Here is a 13,977-nt window from a genome sequence, read left to right as displayed (position 1 = left end):
TGCCCGGGCCCCCGGGTGCGGCGTTCCGCGGGCCGGGCCTACCGCCGGTGTCCCGGGCCGCATCCCGGCCGCAGCGCATCCCGCCGCCGGCAGCGGCCCCTCAGCACCTGCCCGCGAGCCCGCCTCGCGGCTCGCTGTCACGTGAGGGTGGCGGCGCCGCCGGCCTGGTCCGGTTTCCCCCGGCTGCCTCGCGCGTGAGGGGAGCCGGGGGCTGGCGCCGGGCGCCCGCCGCCGTGTGGCGCACCTGGCACGAGGGCGGCCCGGAGCCGGCACCGGGAGGAGCCGCCGCCGCCGCCGCGGCGCAGGTCGGTCCCCGCGGGCGGGCGGGCGGGCGGTGCGAGCCGGGGGCGGGCTGCGCGGCGGAAGGGTCGTGCCTCAGCGGCGAGGGCAGGCCCCGCCGGGCTGAGGTGGCGGAGCGCGGGGCCCCGTCGTGCCCAGCGTCGAGCGGGAGGCCGGTCCGCGGGGCTGCGCCCGAGGAGGGGATCTTCAGGACTGCAATGCCCGCCGTTGCTCCTTCTTAACACACCTTGCCCTTCTCGTGGGAGTTGAGGACGTTGTCGAGAAGACTTTTAAATAGACGCGGCTCCCGTAAGTTAAATATTTATTCTCGCAGCGAGCGACGCTTTGAAACTTGAGTTCACCCAGGAGTTCAGTAAACAAACCGGCGAGTAGGCATGGCACAGGCGATTCGGGAGCTCTGCCGCCGGCAGTGACATCCAGCCGCAGCCGAGTTCTCCGAAGTAAAACCGAGATGTGCCCCCCTCAGTCTGTAACTGAGAATTAACCCGGGGAAGAGGTCTGTGGAGGCAATAGCGTACTTAAAAGGATGCTCAGAAATGAACAGCTGGAAGATGCATGTGGCTTTTATGGGCTATTTTACCAGTACAGAGATGAGGAGATGTCAAGTGATGTCCAGTTTCATCATTCTCCACTCGCGTTATCACGCTGCTATGATAAAAAATGCCTCCCCCTTAACATTTACAAGCCGGATAAGGAATCACACCCCTTCGTGTGTGATCATCTGTTCTGTTTTGCATGGGGCAGAACGAGACGTTAAGTATTAATTTGATAGGTCACTAACCGTGGGTTTGTGTCTGTAGGTGAAGTGCAACATGTGCTTTTGGAGATTTGCATGTACAACGTGTTGTATTTCCATAGTCATAAAGGTCATCTGCAATTTCAGATTCTGATTGCAGAGTTTTGGTGTTAGGGGGAACGGTGAGGGGCACGTTCCTCTGTTTGGGTTTGTCGGTTGGGTTGGTTGGTTGGTTGGTTGGTTGGTTAGTTGTTTGGTGTTTTTAAACAGGAAATATTCCCCACAGGAGCAGGTGCATGAAGGGCTTCATTCTGAAACTTGTGTTTCAGGGGTAGATGGGAGAGCAAAGCAGGCTTTCTAGGTTTGTTGATTTACTTTGCTTGCATTCCTGACTTGACTTGGCTCTGCTGTGTGAACTTAGCTAAAGCCAATAAATCATTATGCTTCCTTGTATTTTTCTAATGGAGAAATACTCGGAGTAGAACTCAGTATACCAGGAGAATGAAAGGACAAACTGGAACAAACCTAAGCAAATATGGGTTGTTTTTAAATGATATGGATTTACCCTCCATTTGCTGGTAGTTTCAGTTGGAAGTGATTATAAGGGCCTCTTAAACCTAAAGGAAACCCAGTGTATGTTAGAGAAGAGGGAAAACAACGTTAGGTGCCAGAACAGGGGGGGGGAGGGGGAGGGAATGTAAAAAAAAAAAAAAAAATTAAATTATTTGTAATATATAAAATAATTTCAAGTCCCCAATAAGAGAACTGAAACTGAGGAATATATCTCAAGACACTGACTGTCGATGTTTGTATCTGTTGTGGATCTGCATGATGTACCTGTTTTGAACTAATGTTAGCATCACTTTTGAGAACTTATATGCTTTATTTATCTAAGCCAGGTAATAATTATGTGTCTTGGAAAAACATATAGTAGTTTATGTATCATACATCTGGGACTGCCCTATGGAAGGTGCCAAATTAAAGGGAGGGGACAGAAACTGATTAATCTGTGTGGCTGAAGCATGGTAGGAATTGGGCTGGGAACATTGTTCCCTGATTCTCTGTTCCTTTGCTGCCTTGATCTCCTGTCCAGGAAGCTGAGGAATTAGAGGAATGGTGGCAGAGGGCACCACTGCTACTATCTTGATTTCACCCTGCAGTGCCATCATATGAGGACTGTGCCACAAGCAGGGAGGACAGGAAGGAAGTAGGGAAGCAGTAACTAGAGATGGGATAATAAGTATTATCCTCCCTGCACTTTTACTGTATCTGATTTCTCTTCATCTTTATTAACATGGTACCAGAAGTGTGAAAAAATGATCAGGGGCTTGGTGGGGAGTGTAAAGAAAGAGACAGTACATAGGCATAGAATAAAGAAGTGCATTCTGGGTTCTTGAATCAATTTCCTCTGTCATCTTCTGTTACACCAAGTCTCTCTGCTACTTTAGACTGTCTGTGCAGGCTCTAAGGCAGCACAGTGTGACTTATAGTGGTAGAGTGTGTTTGAATGGAGGATGGGAAGAGAACAGATTGAAAAGAGTAAGTGAAGACCTTAAGAATAACCTTCCCTGAATATTTTCATATGGTCAGCAAACAAGGGGGAATAGCAGGAGAATGTGCTATGCGTGCAAAACATGGGGAAAATGAAAAAGAGCTAGTGACCCACCTTCCCCCCCCCCCTTTTGTTTCCTGTTTGCTTCTTTCCAGTCTCTCTCTCTCCAAAACAAACACCCACAGAAACCTATAAAGCACTTGTACCTAGACACTACTTTAACTTATATTAGACTACTCAGAGACAGACCAGAAACTCTGTTCACTTTCCCCACAGCTAGGGATTGGTCTGAGCCTTTCAGCTCAAACAAATGAGGGCCTTGACCAGGTAAGATTAGCAAAGGGCTATGCTCATACAGGTAATGCAGAGCCTTGGTGGGGCTTTGCTAGTTAGCAAAATACTCGCCTTCCCTCCTCCCTCAGAAAAAGGTATTTACAGGAATAGGATGAAATAATCTTCTTGCTTTAGATGCCCATAATATGATTCAGAGGATTTAGTGTTTGTCAAAGCGGAGAAATGAGGCAGAAGAAATCTGTGGTAATGATCACCCACTGTAGATGCAAATGTGTTATCATGCAATGTACTATACCAGGCAAGGCTTTCCTGCATTTTCCAGAAATACCTAGTAGTGTGGAAATAGTAGTGCAACAGAAGATGTCATTGTTTAGGGCAGTAGGTGAGAACCTTCAGAAGCCACTTTTCTGTTAGTGAGGTTGCATAGTTCAAATCTCTGGAGGTGTTTATCATCTTAGTTGGAATTGAATTTGGCAATTTGTTGGTGCAGAGAACAAAGAAGTTAAATTACAAAGATAATTTCTTTCTGAAAGAAACATATAAAGTAAATCCTAATGGCACTGTTGCCAGTCTAGGTCACTCTGTGGATTTTATGTTTATATTGTGCATCTGCCAAGTTACAGTGTAGTGGTTTAAAGGACTGTAAGCATGATCTAGATTTTAAACTCTTAATTTGATAACCTGTAAAGCAAGATTGTTATAATTATTATGTAGCTTACTAGTATTTCTGGAAGACCTGCAACCCAAAGCTGCTGAGGGGAAAGAGCTGCATATTTTTGTAGTGATCAAAGAGGAAAACTTGCTATTTTCACATGCATAAGACAGAACATTATTTCTCTGCCAGATGATCCACAAACTGACGGGGACCTATGTGTGTTCATTTGTTTAGCTAAATTTTCCAGGTAAAACCTGAAGTAACTGAAGATAAAAGTTGAGAATTGGATACAGGGACAAATACAGTGATTTGTGATTTAGAGAGGGGAAAAGATGAGAAACCTGATGGTGACCAGATAGTATGTGGCAGACAACATACCTGGAATGGTAGTGGATGGATCTGACTTCCAAAGAAGTTGCAATGACAGAGCATGAACTGCTGATTGTGTGAGTCTTTTGTGTATCACCCAAAAGTGCTAAGCTGATGACAGTTTCCTGAAACAGGTGTGAATTTGGAGAAAACAGACCAGCAGGCCTGGTTCTTCTTCAGCAAATCTTGAATTAAGCTGGGGGGTTGAAATAAGTCTGAATGCTCAAAGTCAAGACGTGCTGGGTGGAAGAAAAAGACAGGTCCAAAGCCTGGCTCTGTTACAAGGACTGCTTATCAAATGCTGACTGAGTCTTGTTTTCATGAGAGTAACTCTGTAATGTGTATGAATATTCATAGAGAAAGTTTCATTTGTTGGCTATGTCTTCATACTCTTTAAGGATCAACAGATAGTATGCCAGTTAATTACTGAAGATAAACATAAGATGCTGACTTCTAATTGGGTTTCAAGCACTGGCAGTATGGGAACTGCTGTTTTACTTTATTCTCTTCTGAAAACAAGTCTCGTTGGTCAGAGATGACTTATCTGGAGGGTGCCTTGTTTCTGTCTATACTGCTCATACAGAGAAGTCATTTTCTTTCAAATTTGCACCATTTTCAACATAGGTCTTCCCCCCCCTTCAGAAATCTTAGTTTGATGGGGAAAATATTTGCCAAGCATCTCTTGAATAGAGTGAATCATATTTTTATTCCACTACAGTACAATGCAGATGGTAGCATCTGCTTTAATAACACAATATCAGAACTTCATATTATAATGACATTTCAGAAAGGTTTATGCGTGTGTTTCTGTGATGGTGATAAGCTAATGCATATAATTCAGTTGCCTCCTAAACAGAAGTATTTTGATGTTTCACTCCAGAGAAAAGAAAATTCTCTAGCAGAGACCTTGGGGAGGTAAATCAAATACTTTAAACAAAACCAGCATGAACCATCCTGGGAAGCAAAGTTTTTGGATGTCACCTGGATTGTATTTGCAGGGTGGAGTGTTAGGCAGGGGATGTATTAAGATCTTTTTGCGTAAGACCTTTTCATCTTTTACTTAAAATGTTCTATAATTCTGTAGTTCATAATGATTTATCTGTTAAATCACCTTTGACCTAAACATTCAGTGCATTGGTGACTTCCAGACAATGTTAACCTATATACTAATAAAGAACAAGCTCTTAGGAATTGAAGTAGATGATCCAAAGAGATGCCTTCTAAACTCAGCTATTCTACAGTTAATTCATTCTGTAATAACACTCCCATATGCTTCATAAAACTATTCTCATTAGTTTTAAGTGCAAGTCTTCACAATGCAGTTAACATCAGCTCTTACCTGAATTATAGTGTTAACTCCCTTTGTTTCTTTAATGCAGAAAACCTCTTTTTTTCAAGTTCTTATGCCTACCGTAAGATGCAAAGTTGTGCTTTGTAACCTCTCTATATACTTTGCAATACAAGTGAGAAATCATGTAAGAACGAGTTTTCTTCCAGTGGCTTTACCATCATTCCCTAAACAGTTTCACTGGCAGATTTATGGTCATCCAGCAGACCAGGAGAAAAAATGGCAAAACAAGTCACTGGAAGTTGATATTTGTTCAGGCCATGCATTAAAAGCTGCAGAAACTGTCAGACTGTAGGAAATGTGGTAGTAGCTTCAACCCAGATATAAGGCATGGACCCCAGCTACCCTTAACTGTGCATTAAATGGACTCACTACTAAAAAAAAAAAAAAAACAAATAAAACAAAACCACCACCACCCCCAAACAAACAAAAAAACCCTCCTCTAGATGAACTTAAAGTATGTTTATGCAAATGCTATTTAAGCTTATATACATATAGAAGTAAAGCATTTGTTTTAAGCTCTTTTGTAATACTTGTAATTATTGCTTCAAGAAGGGAAGAAGAACAAATCTTAAAATTCAGAAGCCACTTATATGAACTAGAAACACAGATGGTTGTAAGCTGTCAACAAAAGCAGGATACATGATTTTCTTAAAAAATGTGTTCATTGCATCTGAAAAAACATCAAAACGAGTCAAGTGAGTATTTCTTGTTTTGAAAGTAGTCTTCTGTAACGAAAAGTGTATATACAAAATATTTTAGTATTAGTATAGACTATATCAAACCTGAAAATCTCATTCATAAACATTATAAATGATTTGTTAAATAAATATTTCTTGAATTAAAATGTTTCTCAATATAAGAAGCTGAATGTATCCAAAGTAGTAATGTTACCTGTAACTGAAAAAAGCAATTTATGGCCTGATCTGGCAAACTTCATATGTACAAAAAGAAAATCGTATTAGAATCTTTTTTTACTAGAAAAAAGGAGAGCTGTTACAACAGGCTTTTGTGCAAGATCTGTTCTGGCCTGCTTTGTAGAACACACTGTAGTGTTGTGAAAAATAGTTAATAGTCCACAATAGTTACTCATACTTTGCCCAGTGCATGCAGCATTGCATAATAGTTGTAGACAGGGCTGAGGACTAGAAAACTGTTGCAAGAATTGTGGTCTAAATCTGTTTTGCTATGATTTTATTCTCAATTTTAATTAGGAATTTTATTAGCATTTCAGTTTTGTGTGTAGATTGTGTATCCCAGCTGGTTCTCATGTCACATAAACTACTTGCAAAAGGGTGGATTCTAGAAGACTGCATTTAGGTTTTGTTTTTTTTTTTTTTTTTTTTTTTCAACATGGGGAGATGAGTTTGTGTTCAGGGTAAATGATTTGATACACAGGGAGCTCATGCTCTAGAATGAGTTTGGATTCAGCAGTCATTTACAGGTTTTTATTAATCAGAGCTTCTGACTATCCAGAGACTAATTGTGAAGAATGGGACCAACAGCTGCTCGCTTCCTTTGGAAACTTGAGATTTGGGCACTAAGAAGCAGAGGTTCCAAATTAGTTGAGACTGATAAAACTGCCATGCTAGGCAGCTTGTGTAGTTTGCCAGGCAGTATGTCTGTAAATACCATTTTACAGTGAATATATTTTATTTTGCTCTTCTTAACTAACAAAGTAAATAGTACTGTTTATGTCATGGAGCAAAACTACCCGTTATCAATAACGACTAATAGAGAAGAAGTAATTTCCTCATGATAGAGCATTATTTCAGTGTTTGTTAACAGGACCATGTTTTTATTTTCAAGTAGGAAAAGACTGGAAGTGCGTTTGGGTTTTTTTTTTTGGTTTGGGTTTTTTTTTGTCAGAATTAATGAAACTGTCTTGAATATTTCCACTTGGAGTTTTTGGGAGCTGCTGCAACACAGGGGACCAAATCTCTCTTACATATCAAATTTTACTTACAAACTTAGTATTAAAGTGTAATAATGTCACTATCACTGACATGGGATCAGACTTTGATCAGTTTTCTGGAAAATGAAGTGAAGAAACTGGCAGTGAACTCTGATTTCCTTTTCTCTCCTGAATTAGATGAAACAATTTCATCCAATGGACCACTGTTTGAATAGTTATGTCTTTTTTTTATCATTTTCTTAATTTCGATCTTTATGCACTGTCACATGGCCCCATATGCGGGAAACTTCTGAGCTGTTTTTTGTACAGACAAATCAGCTGGTTGCTGTTAGGGATTAAAGGAGTTTGCAAGTCATTAGCCTGAAATAATTCAATTTTATGTTTTTTTTTTAAATAAATGCATCTGATAAAGGAATTATTATCAAACAGTAAAATACATGATTAAGTTACTACTTCAGGAAACTCCATAGGTTTATTCATGATTCAACCAAATAAGAGTAGACAGTTCCAAAAAGCTGCTCTGAGTCTTAACATGAAGTCCTCTGAATTCAGGATGTGCAAAAGCCTGACCCTCACTATTTCCTCAGGTGTCGTTTCTGTATGGGACTGTTACTGTGTGCTTTAGGACTTCTGCCCTTGCTGTAATGACACTCGGGCCCTTTAAAGTAGTAAAAGAATTCTGTTTCATTTGCCTCCGATGTCAGTAGAAAGGTGGCTAATCCATTTATTTTGGAGCCAGTAAAATTTGACTAACTTTATAACAATGTAGTGCTTCAGGTACTGTTATACTCCGGCATTTGAAGGAGTTTTTCTTTGAACTGGAAGTAACACATAGTAGCACAAGTTTTAGGCCGCAGTTTTATTTCTGGACATACTTTTGGGTCATTGTTTACATTCAAGTAGTTAGTTGTTAATGTTTGTGACAATGTCTTTTATTTTTTTTCATGCCCTAAAAGTATTGGGCATTTACTATTAAAAGAGAACGAAAGCAATCCTTTATACATGCTCCACTTCAGATGTAAATATGTATGTAAAACCTAGAATACTGTAGGTGCAGTTTTTGCATTTAGTTTGTGTTGAGAAAGACAGTTTTTAACTTGTAAAACTTCCAAAAGCTGTCTGAATTCAGTGTCCTACCAAGCCTGTAATCCAAAATGACTAAAGTGGAACTAGCTTTGGAGGCTCATACATGCCTCGTTACTGAGCAATTAAGTCTGTTTCTGGAAATGATGTATACTTTTTAAGTTTTGCAAGTTCAAATGGGCATTCTAATGCTTGTAATTGTTGCTTTGCATTTTCTTATCTCTTTCTTAGTCATATCATGTATATTTTATAAGACATTTAAATAGATTTGACTTACCCTTGATAACATGATTTGACACAGAAACTTGTTCATTTTATGTTTGTCTAGAACAGAGAATAAATGCCTTTAAATGATTGGCTAACATGGCATGATGGGTTTTGCAGTTGCTAAGAACTTGAGAATGCCCACCATAGTGCTATATTTAACAGTTGACTTCCAGGATCGATCTCACATCCTGTGACATTGGGTGTATCTACTTTACAGAAGCAGCATGCTGAGCATTTAAGAACTCTTTTTCTAAGCCTATAAAAAGTTTGCAACAAATAAGGAAAACTCGATATATACAGTGACCTGAAACTTACTTGTTTCAGTTGTGGTGATATGAGTGTGCAGATGAATGTGAGATAGAAAACCTGAGAATGTGAGTGGATTTTCAGCGTGGAGATTCTGTTAAGATCCTTTGCTAGGTAAACATGTTTTTCTGTGAGCAAATACAGCTCTCCTCCGTTGAACAGGTCACTGAGGACATGTATATATCTAGTCACACATTCAGTATGGGCTACTTTGTATTGCCTTTAAAGTCAGCTTTTGGTTTCAGTGGGTGCTTGATCTGTCTCCAGTCATCTTGGTATTCATTTTTCTTCTAGGATTCAGCTGGGAGATACGACAAGTTTCTCTCACCTATATAAATCTTACTATTAAATGTTGCTTTTGGATGCCAAGTTACTGTTGTGTCTGTCTTGCAACATTGCCTCTCTGCAGATGCTTTTTCTCATCACTGTAAAATCATGTTAATGGTTCAAGTATGTAAAGTAAGTATGATAGGAGACTTTTATTATTTCCAGATTTGGAAATAGCTATGGCACGATGTTTGATAGAGCTACTTTCTTGCTGGCCACTTCTGAAAGAAGCAAGATGTCCCATATTCTGGATAATGGCGGAGCAACATCAACAAAATATGTCATTTTAGATCAGGATTTAACTTGCCATGGGAAATTTTTGTCTCTTGGCTATACCTATTATTTAGGCAGAGAAAGAAAAAAAGTTGAAGACGTCTTTTTCTGAAGATAGTTTCAGTAATATATAAGGAGCAATCTATAGAAGAGTGATTTGTTTATAAGCATAAAAGTTAAATAGACACAGCTGTTAAAATTTATATTTTCATTGATGTGATGAGTAATGTTGGGATATGGTGCTTTTCGTAGTGATCCATTTGTTGTTCCTAGTTTAATGCTTTTAATGCAAGCAGATTCACTTCTGTTAAATTAGCTGTTTCTAACAGAAATATATTTTTCCTTTTGTTGTTTCCCACAGGCACATTCCTCAAAATAGCTAGCTAGTGAAGCTCAAATTTATATAGAAGTACTTGAGACCGTCAGTTCCTGTTAGTGAGAATTCAGCATGTTTGTGTTCACAGTTGCAGGGTGGGTCATATTAAACCACCCTTGTGGTGTTACCAGTTATTTATAAATTGCTGAACAAAGTGTTTCAAAAAAAGGAAAAAAGTGAATATAGAATTAAATTTTACAAAGTCAAAAAAGCTGTCTTTTTAGTATTCCTTTTAAGTCTTATGTCTAGAGCTGAGGTTAGACTTTGCAAAAGTCTTCATATCACATTAATAAAATTGGGGCAAATTCAGGATGGAGCTTTACAACCTGAGTAACCCAGGTGTAGGCGCTTTTGTAATGAGAAGTATCTTTCTTAGTTGTGTCTGTGTCAGATTGTTTCTCTGCATAGTTTAATCCAGATCTCAGCTTTTTACTGTAGAAATTTTGTGGATTAAAATTGTGTCTCTTGATTACAGGAGGTTAGTTTTCTGGCTTGTTAACCCTGTTCTGAGGTTCTGTTGCAGGGAAACACATCTGTGGTATCTCAGTGTCCACTGGTGCCAGTTCCTTTACCAGTCCTCGCCTGCTTTTTTTGCTTTTTGTGTCTGTCCACTTTAAGTAATGCTTAATGCTCTCCTTCTAATCCTCTGAATTTAACTTCTGTAAAGATCCATTGCTTGACTCTGTGTGAAAACATTCACATATTCACCTAACGTTGTCATGTATTTCTTTTGTGGCATTTTTCTAAAGGTCAGAAGTACTCTGCAGCTTGAGCACTACATGTAGCTTTGGTCACTGTATCTCGACAATGATTCAATGAAACAAGGGAAAGCATATAGAGAAGCAGCAAGTGTGTTAAAAAGTGTGTATTGGGTTTACCCTGTGGAGAGACTTGCAGGATAACTCTTCAGTTAAACAGAGATATTGTAGGGGAGAAAGGGGAATAGGACTGGAAGGAGACTGTAAGATAGTGGCATGAAAAAGTGATCAGTGATTAACCACTGGGGTTTTTGCTTGTTTTTTTTCTGAAACAGCCGAACATTCACTGACAAATCTTATAAAATGAAGTTGAAAAGAAATTAGATTAATCTACAGAGGGTAGGTCTTTCAAAATCTATGAATCATGATGGTTCATCTCCAGACTGTGTTTCATGAAGCATCATGCTTGCTCATTATTGGCAGAAAGACGCAGCAGGAGACTGATCACTATGCACCTGTGTTGCACTGAACAGCTTTAGAGATGGAGCACTGGGCCGACACGCATTTAATCTGAACAAGCTTGACTGTTCTTATGGTGGCATAAGAGTTCCAAAAATACATAGCTGTTTTCTGCCTCTGAGTCATGTGAATTTGATGGATACCTGTCTTGATTACACTACAGGCAATAATAAATAGAAGGTAAGGCACTACGACCAAGGACTGTATGGGTTCTAAAAACTAAGCTTGTTGGCTGAGGAGCATTTGCTGTTCATTGGCAAAGCAGCTGATTTTTACAGCACTCCTTTGCGTACATCAAGGAATTGAAGAAAATGGACACCGTGAGCAGATGTGAAAATTTAGCCTCCTTATATTTCTTTGAGATATCATATCTTCTAGTCCTGTGTTAGCATGGGCCACCTTCAATGAAACTTCTGTATTACTCTCATAAATTCATGCAAAAATCTCTGTTTCACAGTGCTCGTATACTTCTCTGTCTCTAGTGGGATTTGTACTACTTCAGTTAATAAAGTAAGTTATTTGCAGTGCTTGTTCTGCTAAGTTGATTCTGTAACAGCTTGATGGGCAAGCAGGATGATTTCCATTTAGAAAACTTGATGAAATGCAGAAAGACAAACAAAAATTTGACACTAGAATTTTCCATAACAGCCTGGCTTGATCCTGTAGGTTGTCATGGCCAGGCTGAAGCTTTTGTTTCAGAGAGATTTGAAAAAGCCTGAGAACTATTTATGAACAGTAAGAACTGTTATTCCTAATTCTCAAGTTTAAAATAATGCTTTTTCCAGCAGTATGGTTTGTCTAAATAATTAGGATTTTTATAGAGGATAACTTTGCATACTTTTAGTAATCATATATACCTAATGTACCGCAATTTCTGTCAAGGTCTTGTCCTCTGTTTTACTGTAGGGCAGAGAGTTCATTCAGGCATGAATCTGTGTTTACTTTTATTACCATCTTTCACCCTTCAATTTACTAGAGCATGAGTTTACTTTCACAGGATCATTCATCACATCACTTGTCCACTTAAGTTTTTCAACTCTTGCGTGATTTTATTGGGGTTTTGTATTGGTTTTAGTTTGGGGTTTTTTGGAGGGGTGGGTGGGTGCAGTTTCCCAGGCACTGGGTCTGAAGTCTAAGTAACTTAGAAGATGTTGTTGAACCCAGGACAGCATTTCAATAATGAGGAGTTTTTCCCACTTGATAAAATAATACATAATGAATGCAGTTTTGGTTTTGACATTTGTAAATGTAGAAGCTACAACATTTTCTTTTATACTGTGTATGACAGAGAGAAAACTTGAAATATCTGATAACAATTTAAATTTAGCAATTTAATCTGATAATAATTTCATAATTTTTAAATTCTGAAGTGTTTTTTTTAAGCTTTTATGAGCAATGTTTAAAACAACAGTGAAGGAATGAATGGCTTTCTACAGTTGATAGAACTGCTACAGAGAGGAGCTGAAGAAACCTCACTTTGCACATGACATGCTGTCAACATCAACTTTTATATCTAAGGATGATATTTTGTATAAACATGAGTCAGGAAATTTGGTTATGGTACCAATTGCAGCTAGGACTTAGTATCTACAAGTCCTGTGGAGTAATTACTATGAGGTGATTTGTGTTCTTCAAGCATCATCAAGTATCAGTCAGATCATTTGTGCATTTTTAAAGTTGATTTCTTGTTTCCTTCCCCCAGAATTGAAATTCAAACTTGTATTAGCAAACTTAATGAGTTTATTTTTGAAAACAGATGTTTGGCTTTGACTTTGCTGCTTCATAATGCAGTAAGCAACTGCATTCAGTTCCCTTCATATTTGAAATATTTTTTTTTTTTAGTATAATATGTTTAAAAGCAGCGTAGTTCTTACTGCTTGTCACAAACTTTTATCAGCAACACACAAATGTGGTGGTTTTCCAGTGCCAGGGTAATACCCAGCTCCCTCATAAGTTAGTTTAGCTGATTTAGTTAATGAGCTTAGTTAGCTCATTTTCATCATGGAGGTATTGTACTAGTACTGTGCTTCACCTAAGGATGTCCCTTCATGTAGGGAATCCCGGCAATATGTTGACCAGAGACTTTACCAATTCTTCTACCGTCTACCTAAAGTACTTCAGTATCAAATCTTCATCCAACTTTAACTAATCTAGAGCTTCTCTGTAGAGCTTCCCCCTCCCCTTAGTGTGGGTGCTTTATGCTGTCTAGCTGAAAAGTATTTTTTATCCCCATTCTGATTATTATTTTGAAAAATCCTCAATAGTCTTGTTTTCATTTATTACAAGAAAGGGTAATAAATAATGAAGGAAGGGTTCTATTTATCCTTCTGCCTATTCCAATGAAGCATATGAAGTGGAATAGAACAGGTAGTGTCTGAATTAACAAATAAATTAAATTTAAGCTATAATCAGATGAACAGGATTCATGGCTGAATAGTCCTGGGGGATGCTGTGTAAGTAGTGTTCCTTAGGCGGTCATTCTAGTAATCGTCAGAAATTTTTCTGCTCCCAGCAGCTGTGGATAGTTATTTAGGACTAAGGATTAACTTTAATTGGAGAGGATGCCAGGTTCTAAAAGGCCAGGATCCAAATATGTATTTATAACTTTTGTATTTGGGGGTGTCATAGGAACTACAGAGCCGGGCTAGAGAGATGAAATCAGCAGCTGTGTTCCTGTAGGGTGACTGGGTACTGTAGAGCATGCGACTGGAGGAGAAACAAGGTGGGAAGTGGTGGGCTTGGAGGTTGTGCACATTTGTTCATTCCAGCTCAGGAATTATCTTGCAGCTGAAAAATGTGTGAGGGGCTTCTGAAGCTTAGCCAAGCTGTTCGATATTTCGTTGTACCATTAAGTACAAAGCAATGTGATTCTTGAATCTTTAAACATTTTACAAATATGTATTTACTCATCCAGGGGAAAAAAAAAAAGGTGTCGGTACTTAATTATTAGCTGTGTCTT

General features: G+C 39.1%; 1 protein-coding gene across 8 annotated transcripts in view; it reads left to right on the top strand.

The window, feature by feature from the left end:
* Nucleotides 1–231: 231 nt before the first annotated feature.
* The window catches only part of PPFIBP2 (PPFIA binding protein 2), a 106,963-nt gene continuing 93,217 nt past the window's right edge, over nt 232–13,977 (top strand). For 7 of the 8 annotated variants that reach the window (XM_065683115.1, XM_065683105.1, XM_065683108.1 and 4 more), the window contains exon 1: nt 366–588. The gene's annotated coding sequence lies outside the window, so the exon portion shown is untranslated. Of the gene's footprint in view, nt 306–365; nt 589–13,977 lie in introns of those variants that run through there. The other variant, XM_065683113.1, reaches the window with a different exon arrangement.

The sequence above is a fragment of the Lathamus discolor genome, chromosome 6 (assembly GCF_037157495.1).
Source record: "Lathamus discolor isolate bLatDis1 chromosome 6, bLatDis1.hap1, whole genome shotgun sequence".
Lineage (NCBI taxonomy): Eukaryota > Metazoa > Chordata > Aves > Psittaciformes > Psittacidae > Lathamus > Lathamus discolor.
The sequence above is the reverse complement of the archived record's forward strand: the minus strand, read 5'-3'. Positions and strand labels throughout refer to the sequence as shown.